This window comes from Mirounga angustirostris, unplaced genomic scaffold (genome assembly GCF_029215605.1).
Source record: "Mirounga angustirostris isolate CCGP_5_RB_7025 unplaced genomic scaffold, mMirAng1.0.hap1 SCAF_17, whole genome shotgun sequence".
NCBI lineage: Eukaryota > Metazoa > Chordata > Mammalia > Carnivora > Phocidae > Mirounga > Mirounga angustirostris.
In genome coordinates, this window is record NW_026991725.1 from 28,469,084 (window position 1) to 28,480,284 (window position 11,201).

General features: G+C 41.4%; 1 non-coding gene across 1 annotated transcript; it reads left to right on the plus strand.

Moving 5' to 3' along the window:
• The first annotated feature begins 7,890 nt into the window (after positions 1 to 7,890).
• On the plus strand, positions 7,891 to 7,997 carry LOC123854853 (U6 spliceosomal RNA). The gene has a single exon (XR_006793403.1). It is a non-coding gene; the product is annotated as a U6 spliceosomal RNA (small nuclear RNA).
• Positions 7,998 to 11,201: the final 3,204 nt, after the last annotated feature.

Genomic DNA, 11,201 nt, shown 5'->3' on the forward strand with positions numbered 1-11,201 from the left:
GCGCGAAGGGGCTTCCGGGGCGAAGTGGGAGCCGGGAGACCGCGCTTCGCGCATGGCCCCCCTCGGCCGCTGCCTCCTGTCCCCAGCCAGCTCCCCCTTTAATTTCCCCCCCCCTTCTCCTTTAATCTAATTTCTTCCAACTCCACCTTTGTTGTTACCGGCGTCACGCCCGGACCAGCCAATCCCCGCCATGCAATCAGCTTGTCAAAAAGGCTCGGCCAGCCCTGGGAAAGCAGGCCGCGGGCGCTGCTCCCCCCCCCCCCCCCGCTTCTCCCCCCGGCGGCGGCGGCGGGGAGCCGCGAGGGGAGCCTGGCACCCGGGCCTGGCCGCCCGAGCCGCCGCGGGGCAGCCTTCGCGTAGGCCTCCCGCACCCCACCCACCGCCCTTCAGACCGCGGGTCGAAAGGCCCGGGCGGGGACCACCATCCACCCTCCCACTGCCGACGGCTGCGGTCGTCCGTCTCTGCCTCCCCTCCTCGGAGGAAGGGTTGTCAGGAACGCAGGCAGCCAGAAGACTGGAGAGCGCCTGCTTCCCACAGGCTCTCCTGCGGTCTGGGCCGTCGCTCCCCGGGCAGCGCCATTGCTCCGGGCGCCGGGGGCTCGCAGGCTGCCGGCCTCCCGCGCCCACACTGCGTGCTGCCCACACTGCGTGCTGCCCACACTGCGTGCTGCCCACAGCGCGGCCGGCTGGGTCACCAGCCCCTTTGGACTCTCCCCTGGCACACGGCCTTTTCCATCCTCACTCAACGGCCCCGCTGCTGCTGTAATTCCCATCGTCTCCTGGGAGAAATGGGATTCCTTTCCCAGGACTTCCACAGCCCACATCTGCCACGTTTTACAAACAGGGAGGAAACCCCGGTCAAGATCTGATGTGACCGGATTTTTGAGAGGGCTGGGCACGTAGGAGAGGCCGATTTACCTTGTTGCTAATGATGCTTGAGCTAATGGCCCCTCATTTGCGGGCCCTGTGCAATGCCCTGTTCTTAATTTTATTTCATCATTTGGTATTATTTTTGTTAAAGACCCCCCTCCATTGTACAAGTTAAGCCTCCACAAATCCAGCTCTGCCCTTGGAACGTACCCAGGGCATTTTGCGTAGGATCAATCCATCTCAGACTGTACTTAGAGAAGGCAGGGACTGACTTTCTTATTTTGACTGGGAAAGAGCAAAGGGTTTGGAGTCAGAAGTCACAGCTCCCAGCTTCTCAGCTTCCCCACCTTTTTAAACAGTGTGTGTTTGATCAAGTCTCTTAACTTCATCTGATCCTGTTTCCTTGTCTATAGAATGAGAATAGCAGTCCTGTGTTCTCTGCTTTCCTCCCAGGGGTTGGAGAGGCAACTGAGAGGATGTATATAAACTGTAGAATGCTCCACAATGTCACTTGCCACAATTGAGAAACTTAGATCCCAAGAAAGTTCCAAGTCTTCCACACAGAGATCTGGAGTCCAGGTGTCCTGGATGCTGGCCCTGAGCTCCTTGGCTGGGACAAGGGGCCTTTCGGTAAAGTGCTCTGGAATAAAACAGGATGAACATGAATCATAAAAATGATTATTATTGATTTTTCATTCCTTGGGCAGCAAAAATCATGGCTGGCGCTCTTCCCACTTGGAAACCAACTGCCTTGTTTTACATCTATTGCGTCTCTGGTGAGGTCAGGAGTCTAGGACTTGGGCTATGGGCCAGAGCATGGGGAATCTGCCCTTGGTCCTTTTTCTTTGCCCCCTCTCCCAATTTACCCTCCCTCCCTTCCAGTTTTCTGTCGTGTACCTTGAAGCAGAGTCTCAGCATTCCACAGGCCCAGCCCAGGCTGGTGACAAGGCATGATCCTAGCCACACACTCTCCACTTGGGCCCAGCCCTTCCCTGGTTGCTGGTATCCCAGCACCAGCTCACATCAGACCCCTAAGTGTGCCTGGAACGCATTAACCCAAGTGTGGTGCTTGAATTCCTAGTGAACGCGGAGCGGTTTGTTTTATTTATTTGTTTGTTTGTTTGTTTATTTATTTGATGGTATACAGATGAACATTATTTTCAAAGTTACGTATTTTAACATGTATTGGAAATGTTGTTTTTTAATGTTTATTCAAGATGATGACATAAAGAATTCTTCCTTTTTTTTCCGAGCTGCTGTCCCTTATTTCTTTTTTATTTTTCTCTTAAAGATTTTATTTATTTGAGAGAGGCAGAGACAGTGCTTGTGCACTAGCAGGGGGGAGGGGCAGAGGGAGAGGGAGAAGCAGACTCCCCACTGAGCAGGGAGCCTGACGCTTGATCCCAGGACCTCAGGACCCTGGGATCATGATGTGAGCCAAAGGCAGATGCTTAACCAACTGAGCCACGCAGGCGCCCCTATTTTTTCTTTTTTTATAGCTAAAAAATAAAAAATGATCAATTTTTTCCCTTTTTTACAGATAATAAAGTGCCCACATTATAAGTTCACTGTTTGATTTTTATACATGTATACATAGCATATCATTATACGTGTATAATATAACTGCCACCCAGATCAAGGTATGGAATGTTTCTAGCATCTAGCAAACTTATTCAAAGTCAGTATTCCCCTCCAAATGTCTCCAGTATTCTGAGCTCCATTGCCCTAGAGAGATAAATTTAGCCTGTTTCTGGAGTTCATATATGTGGAATCATATGTATGTAATTCCTTTACACCTAGCCTCTTTCATTCAATGTTACGTCAGAGATTAATTTGTGATGTGGGGGACGCCTGGGTGGCTCAGTCGGTTAAGCGGCTGCCTTCGGCCCAGGTCATGATCCCAGGGTCCTGGGATCGAGTCCCATATCGGGCTCCTTGCTCAGTAGGGAACCTGCTTCTCCCTCTCTCTCCCTCTGCTTGTGCTCTGTCAAATAAATAAAATCTTAAAAAAAAAAAAAATTTTTAATAAAAAAAAATTTGTGATGTGGAATGTAGCTGTGGTTCCTTAATTTTCATCGCTATGTAGTATTCCATTGTATGAATACGTCACACTTTATCCTTTCTACTTTCCATGGTCATTTGGGATGTATCCAGTTTTTTATTATTAAGAAAAAAGATGCTTCAAACATCCTTGTGCATATCTTTTGGAGGATATATGCATTCATTCCTCCTGGGTATATTTCTAGGAGTGGAATTCCTGTATCATAGAATATAAATATATTGGACATTAATAACATTGCCAAATGGTGTTGTCAATATTTTTGGATTTTAGCCATTCTAATACATGTGTAGTGGTATCTCATTATTTTACTGCAATTCCTTAATGGCATATGATGTCAAATATCTTCATACGCTTAGTTGCTCTCTGCAGATCTCTTTTGGTGAGATGTCTGTTCAGATCTTTTGCCCATTTTTCGATCAGGTTGTGCGTTTTCTTTTCTTTTTTTTTTTTTTTTTTAAAGATTTTATTTATTTATTTGAGAGAGAGAATGAGAGACAGAGAGCACGAGAGGGAAGAGGGCAGAGGGAGAAGCAGACTCCCTGTTGAGCAGGGAGCCCGATGTGGGACTCGATCCCGGGACTCCAGGATCATGACCTGAGCTGAAGGCAGTCGCTTAACCAACTGAGCCACCCAGGCGCCCAGGTTGTGCGCTTTCTTATTGTTGACTTTTAAGACTTCTTTGTGTATTTTCAATAATAGTCTGTTATCAGATATATCTTTTGCAAATATTTTCTTCCAGTCTATGGCTTGTCTTCTCATTCTCTTGACATTGTCTTTTGTAGAGCAGAACTTTTTTTTTTTTAATAAAATGCAGTTTATCAATTATGTCTTTCATGCCTTTGGTGTTGTATCTAAAAAATGATCACCACTTCCAAAGTCATCTAGGTTTTCTCTTATCTTATCTTCTGGAGTTTTATACTTTTGTGATTTACATTTAGAGCTATGATCCACTTCGAGTTAATTTTTTGGTGACAGATATAAGGTATAATTAGATTAATTAATTTTTTTTTTGCATGTGGATGTCCAGCACCATTTGTTGAAAAGACTATCTTTCCTCTAATGTATTGCTTTTGCTCCTTTGTCAGACAGTTGACTGTATTTATGTGGCTCTATTTCTGGGCTATTATGTTTCATTTATCTATTTGTCTATTCTTTTGCCAATACCACACTGTCTTGATTACTGTAGCTTTATAGTATGTCTTGAAGTCGAGTAGTATCAGCTTTCCAGTTTTGTTCTTCTCCTTCAATACTGTATTGGCTATTCTAGGTCTTTTTCCTCTCCATATAAATCTTGGAACCAGTTTGTCAATAACCACAAAATAACTTGATGGGATTTTGATTGGGATTGCTTTGAATTTACAGATCAAAATGGCAAGAATGACATCTTAACTATATTGAGCTCTCTGGGGCGCCTGGGTGGCTCAGTGAGTTAAATGTCTGACTTTAGCTCAGGTCGTGATCTCAGGGTCCTGGGATTGGGCCCTGTGTTGGGCTCCTCGCTCGGTGGGGAGTCTGTTTGTCTCTCCCTCTCCTTCTGCCCCTTCCCCCACTCGTGCTCTGTCTCTCTGCTTCTCTCTCAAATACATACATACATACATACATAAAATCTTTTTTAAAAACCCAAAACAATATTGAGCTTTCCTATCCATGAACATGGAAATTTCTCCATTTAGGTAGTTCTGTGATATCTTTTCTCAGAGTTTTGTAGTTCTCCTCATATGTTCTTATACATATTTTGTTAGATTTATATTTAAGTATTTCACTTTATTTGAGTGTTAATATAAATGATAATACATTTTAAATTTTAAATTCCTCTTGTTTATTGCTGGTATATAGGAAAATGATTGACTTTTGTATATTAACTTGGTACTACAAATTTGTTATAATCATTTATTAGTTACAGGAGGTTTTTTATTGTTGTTAGTTCTTTCAGATTTTCTACATGGATGATCATGTCATCTGCAAACAAAGACATTTTATTTCTTCCTTCCCGATTTGTGTACCTTTTCCTTTGTTTCTCTTCTCCTCTTATTATATTAGCTAGGATTTCCAGTATGATGTGGTTTTTTTGTTTGTTTGTTTTTGTTTTTTTAAGATTTTATTTATTGATTTGACAGAGAGAGAGACACACAGCAAGAGAGGTAACACAAGCAGGGGGAGTGGGAGAGGGAGAAGCAGGCTTCCCGCCAAGCAGGGAGCTCGATGTGGGGCTCGATCCCAGGACCCTGGGATCATGACCTGAGCCGAAGGCAGACACTTAACGACTGAGCCACCCAGTGCCCCTCCAGTATGCTATTGAAAGGCAGTGGCAGGGCGCCTGGCTGGCTCAGTTGGTTGAGCATCCGACTCTTGGTTTCGGTTGAGGTCATGGTGGTGTATAATTCTTTTTATACATTGTGGAATTCAATTAGCTGATATTTTGTTGAGGATTGTTGCATCTATATTTATGAGAGATATTGATCTATGGTTTTCTTATAATCTTTGATTTGGGTATTAGGGTAATTCTGGCTTCACAGAATACATTAAGAAGTATCCCCTCTGCTTCTATCTTCTGGAAGAAATTGTAGAGAATTGGTATAATTTCTTCCTTAAATGTTTGGTAGAAATCAGCAGTGAACACATCTGGGCCTAGTACTTCTTGTTTTGAAAGGTTATTAATTATTGATTCAATTTTTTTAATGGAGATAGGCCTTTTCAGGTTGTCCATTTCTTCTTGTGTGAATTTTGGCAGACTGTATCCTTTCAAGGAATTAGTTCATTTCATCCATTTATCAAATTTGTGGAGTTGTTTATAATATTCCTGTATATCCTTTCAATGCCCATGAGATCTGTAGTGATGTCCTCTCTTTCATTTCTGATATTAGCCATCTGTGTCTTCTCTTTTTTTTTAGTTAGACTACCTAGAGATTTACTGATTAAAAAACAAAACAAAACACAACTTTTGGTTTTGTTGATTTTCTCTATTGATTTCTTGTTTTTAATTTCATTGATTTCAGCTCTGATTTTTATTCTTTTTTTTAAGATGTATTTATTTATGTATTTTGGGGGGGAGGGGCAGAGGGAGAGGGAGAGAGAGAATCTCAAGCACACTACCCCCTGAGCCCAAGGTGGGGCTTGACCTCAGGACCCTGAGATCAGAACCTGAGCTGAAACCAAGAGTCAGTCACTCAACTGATTGAGGCACCCAGGCACCCCTCAGCTCTGATTTGTATTATTTATTTTCTTCTGCTTAATTTGGATTTAAATGTCTCTTCTCTTTCTTGTTTCCTAAGGTGGAAGCTTAGATTATTGATTTTAGATCTTTCCTCTTCTTCTTCTTCTTCTTCTTCTTTTTTTTTTTTTAAGTAGACTCCATGCCCAGCATGGAACCCAGCTTGGGGCTTTATTTTTTTATTTTTTATTTTTTTAAGATTTTATTTATTTGACAGAGAGAGACACAGCGAGAGAGGGGACACAAGCAGGGGCAGAGGGAGAGGGAGAACCAGACTCCCTGCTGAGCAAGGAGCCCGATGTGGGACTCGATCCCAGGTCCCTGGGATCATGACCTGAGCCTAAGGCAGACGCTTAACGACTGAGCCACCCAGGCGCCCTACAGCTTGGGGCTTTAACTCACCACCTTGAGGTCAAGAGTCCAATGCTTAGCCAACTGAGATACCCAGGTGCTGCAGATATTTCTTCTTTTCTAATATTTGAATTTGATACTATAAATTTTTCTCTAAGCAATGCTTTTGCTGCATTCTACAAATTTTGATAAGTTGTATTTTCATTTTCATTTAGTTCAAAATATTTAAAAATCGCTCTTGAGATTTCTTCTTTGACCCATGTGTTATTTAAAAGTATGTTGCTTCATCTTGAAAGCTTTTTTTCCCTCCAGCTATTTTTCTGTTGATTTCTAGTTCAGTTCCATCATGGGCTGAGAGTAGACATTGCGTGATTTCTATTCTTTTAAATTTGCTGAAGTGTGGTTTATGGCCCAGAATATGATATATCTTGGTGAATATTCTACATGAGTTTGAGAAGAATGTGTTATCTGCTCTTGTTGGATGAGTAGTGTATGGATGTTAATTATATACAGTTTATTCATTGTGCTGTTGAGTTCAATCATGTCCTTACTGATGCTCTACCGGCTGGACCTGTCTATTTCTGATAGAAGGGTGTTAAAGTCTCCAAATATAATACTAGACTGATCTCTTTCTCCTTGCAGATCTATTTGTTTTTGCCTCATATAGTTTGATGCTCTGTTGTCAGGCTCATACACGTTAAGTGTTATTATGTTTTCTTGCCCTTCTCCATCCTTGACAACTTTCCTTGTTTCTGAAGTTGACTCGGTCTAAAGTGCATTTCTTATAGATAATGTATAGCTGGATCTTGTTTTTTGACCCACTCTGATAATCTTTGTTGTTTAGTTGGTGTAGTTAGACCATTGACATTTAAGGTGATCATTGATATACTTGGATTAATATCTACCATATTTTTACCGTTTTCCATTTGTTTCTATTTTGTCTTCCACACTTTTCTGCCTTTTGTGATTTTAACTATTTTATATGAATCCATTTTCTCTCCTTTTTTATCATGTCATTTTTTTTCTACTTTTTTTTAGTGGTTGCCCTCGAGTTTACAATACGTATTTACAACTAATCCAAGTCTACTTTCAAATAACACTCTACCTCTTCATGGGTACTGCAAGTACCTTGTAATAACAAAATATTCCTAATTCCTCCCTCTTATCCCTTGTATCATTGCTGCCATCCATTTCACTTACACACAGGCATACATAAGTGAACTTCACCATGCTTCTGATTTATTTTCTCCCTTTAGGTGGGACAGGATGGCTACAGGGGGCTGGAGTTGGATATTTCCCTTCCCAGTTAGGTTATGCTCTGATAAAACCCCAGCAGGTTAGGCTCTGGTAAAATAGTTTCTCCTGAGGGCAAACCTAGTAAAGAAGAACAAAATGCGTGCTCGCTTCGGCAGCACATATACTAAAATTGGAACGATACAGAGAAGATTAGCATGACCCCTGCGCAAGGATGACATGCAATTTTGTGAAGCGTTCCATGTTTTTTGAATCACAGACCTGTACATCTGAAACAAATAATACATTATGTTAATAAAAAAATTAAAATAATAAAAAAAATTTAAAAAAAGAACAAAATGCTCTGGCATATTTCAAAATGGCTCTGTTTCCTCTCTCCCTGCATGAGGGGATTTTTCTCTGATATTCACTATGAGGACTGGTGGAGCCCCTGGAGATAAAACTCACAGAGGCTTGGGGTCCCCCTATGACTGGGTCCCCCTGGAGTTTTTACCTCTCAGATATGTCTACACGAAGCCTCCAGAAATTCGTCAATTATAGTTCAGGTTTTCCTACTCTGGCACTGCTCCCTGTGGAGGTTTTTGGTCAGGTAAGTTGTGATTCTCTTCATCTGCCTGTTTGTCTCTACAGTTTGGGCAGGGACAGTTTGCCCTGTGACCTCACTTCTCTGACAGATCTAAGAAGAGTTGTTGATCTTTCAGTTTGTTCAGCTTTTTACTTGTTGTTAGGATAGAGTGAAGATTTCCAGGCTTCTTATATGCTGGACCACAATCCAGAAGTCTTTATTTCTTTGTTGTTGTTGTTGTTCTTTTTGTTTTGTTTTTGTTTTTTCCTCTTTGCTATACTATTTAATTTAATGTATTATTTTTCCCATTTTTAAAAATTGTTTTTATGTTAAAAAAATTATGTTAAAAATTTTGTTAAAAATTTTTAACATAAAAAAATTTTATGTTAAAAATTGTTTTATGTTAAAAATTATGTTAAAAATTATGTTAAAAATTTTTAACATAAAAAAATTTTATGTTAAAAATTGTTTTATGTTAAAAAAAATTTAACATAAAATTTACCATCTTTACGGGCGCCTGGGTGGCTCAGTTGGTTAAGTGACTGCCTTCGGCTCAGGTCATGATCCTGGAGTCCCGGGATCGAGTCCCACATCGGGCTCCCTGCTCAGCAGGGGGTCTGCTTCTCCCTCTGCCCTCTTCCCTCTCGTGCTCTCTGTCTCTCATTCTCTCTCTCTCAAATAAATAAAATCTTAAAAAAAAAATTTACCATCTTTACTATTTTTTTTTTTTAAGATTTTATTTCTTTGACAGAGAGAGACACAGCGAGAGAGGGAACACAAGCAGGGGGAGTGGGAGAGGGAGAAGCAGGCTTCCCGCTGAGCAGGAAGCCCGATGTGGGGCTCGATGTGGGGCTCGATCCCAGGACCCTGGGATCATGACCTGAGCCTAAGGCAGATGCTTAACGACTGAGCCACCCAGGCGCCCCCCATCTTTACTATTTTTAAGTCTACAGTTCAATGGTGTGAAGTACCTTCATAATGTTGTGCAACCATCACCACCATCTGTCTCCAGAACTCTTTCTTTTTTTTAAGATTTTATTTATTGGGGCACCTGGGTGGCTCAGTCGTTGGGCGACTGCCTTTGGCTCAGGTCATGATCCCAGGATCCTGGGATGGAGCCCTGCGTCGGGCTCCCTGCTCAGCGGGAAGCCTGCTTCTCCCTTTCCCACTCCCCCGCTTGTGTTCCCTCTCTCGCTGTCTCTCTCTGTCAAATAAATAAAATCTTTTAAAAAAATAAAATTAAAATAAAGGTTTTATTTATTTATTTGTCAGAGAGAGAGGGTGAACAAGCAGGGGGAGGAGCAGAGGGAGAGGGAGAAGCAGGCTCCCTGCTGAGCAAGGAGCCCGACCCTGGGATCATGACCTGAGCCGAAGCAGACGCTTAACCAACTGAGTCACCCAGGCGTCCCTCCAGAACTCCTTTCATCTTGTAGAATTGAAACTCTGCCCCTGTTGAACAATAACTTCTCATTCCTCCTCCCCAGCCCCTAGCAATCACCATTCCACTTTCTGTCTTTATGATTTTTGACAACTTAAAGTAATTCCTATAAGTGGAGTCATACATTGTCTTATTGTGAGTGGTTTATTTCACCTAGTGTAATGTCCTTAAGGTTCATCCACGTTGTTGCATGTGTCAGAATTTCCTTCCTTTTTATTTTTATCTTATTTTTTTAAAAGATTTTACCTATTTGACAGAGAGTGACACAACAGGAGAGGGAACACAAGCAGGGGGAGTGGGAGAGGGAGAAGCAGGCTTCCCGCTGAGCAGGGAGCCCGATGCGGGGCTCGATCCCAGGACCCTGGGATCAGGACCTGAGCCGAAGGCAGACGCTTAACAACTGAGCCACCCAGGCACCCCTTTCTTTCCTTTTTAAAGCTAAGTAATATTCCATTGTATGTATATAACACATTTTGCTGATCCATTCATCTATCAATGGACACTTGGATTGCTTCCAAGTTTTAGCTATTATGAATGATGCTGCTATGAATGTTAGGTATATAAATATCTCTTTGAGACCCTGCTTTCAATTCTTTTGAGTATATACCCGAAGTGGAATTGCTGGATTATATCGTAATCCTATTTTCAATCTTTTGAGGAAGCACCATACTGTTTTCCACAGCAACTGCACCATTTTCCATTCCTACCAACACTGCACAGGGCTTCCGACTTCTCCACATCCTCGCCAACACTTGTCATTTTCTGTTTCTTCTTCCTTCCTTCCTCCCTCCTTCCCTTCTTCCTTCCTTCCCTCCCTTCTTTCTTTCTTCCTTCCTTTCTTTCTTTCTTCTTTCTTCTTTCTTTCTTTCTTTCTCTCTTTCTTTCTTTCTTTCTTTCTTCCTCACAATGAGGTGGTATCTCATTGTAGTTTTGATATGTATTTCCCTAATGATTAGTGATGATGATGTTTTCACATATTTATTGGCCATTGGTAGATCTTTTTTGGTGAAATGTCTATTCAAGTTCTTTACTCATTTTTGAATTGGGTTGTTGTTATTGTTGTATCTACTTCTTTTTGAATGAGCTTTAACAGTTGGCGTTTTTCAAGGAATTTGTTAATTTCATCTAAGTTGTGAAATTTATGGATATTTATGTTTGTAGTATTCCTTGCTATTTTTCTAATGTCTTAGAGCCTGTAGTGATGTCCTTTAATTGCTATTATTTATAATTTACAGTTCTCCTTTTTTCTTGGTCAGTATGGCTAGAAGTTTATCAATTTTATTAATTTTTTTTCCCAAAGAACTAATTTTTGGTTTTACTGATTTTCTCTATTGTTTGTTCTCGATTTCACTGATTTCTGTTCAATTTTTCCTTCTTTCTGCCTGACTTGGTTCTAATTTGCTCTTCTTTTCCTAGGTTGTTTTTTTTTTTTTTTTTTAAGTAAACTCTA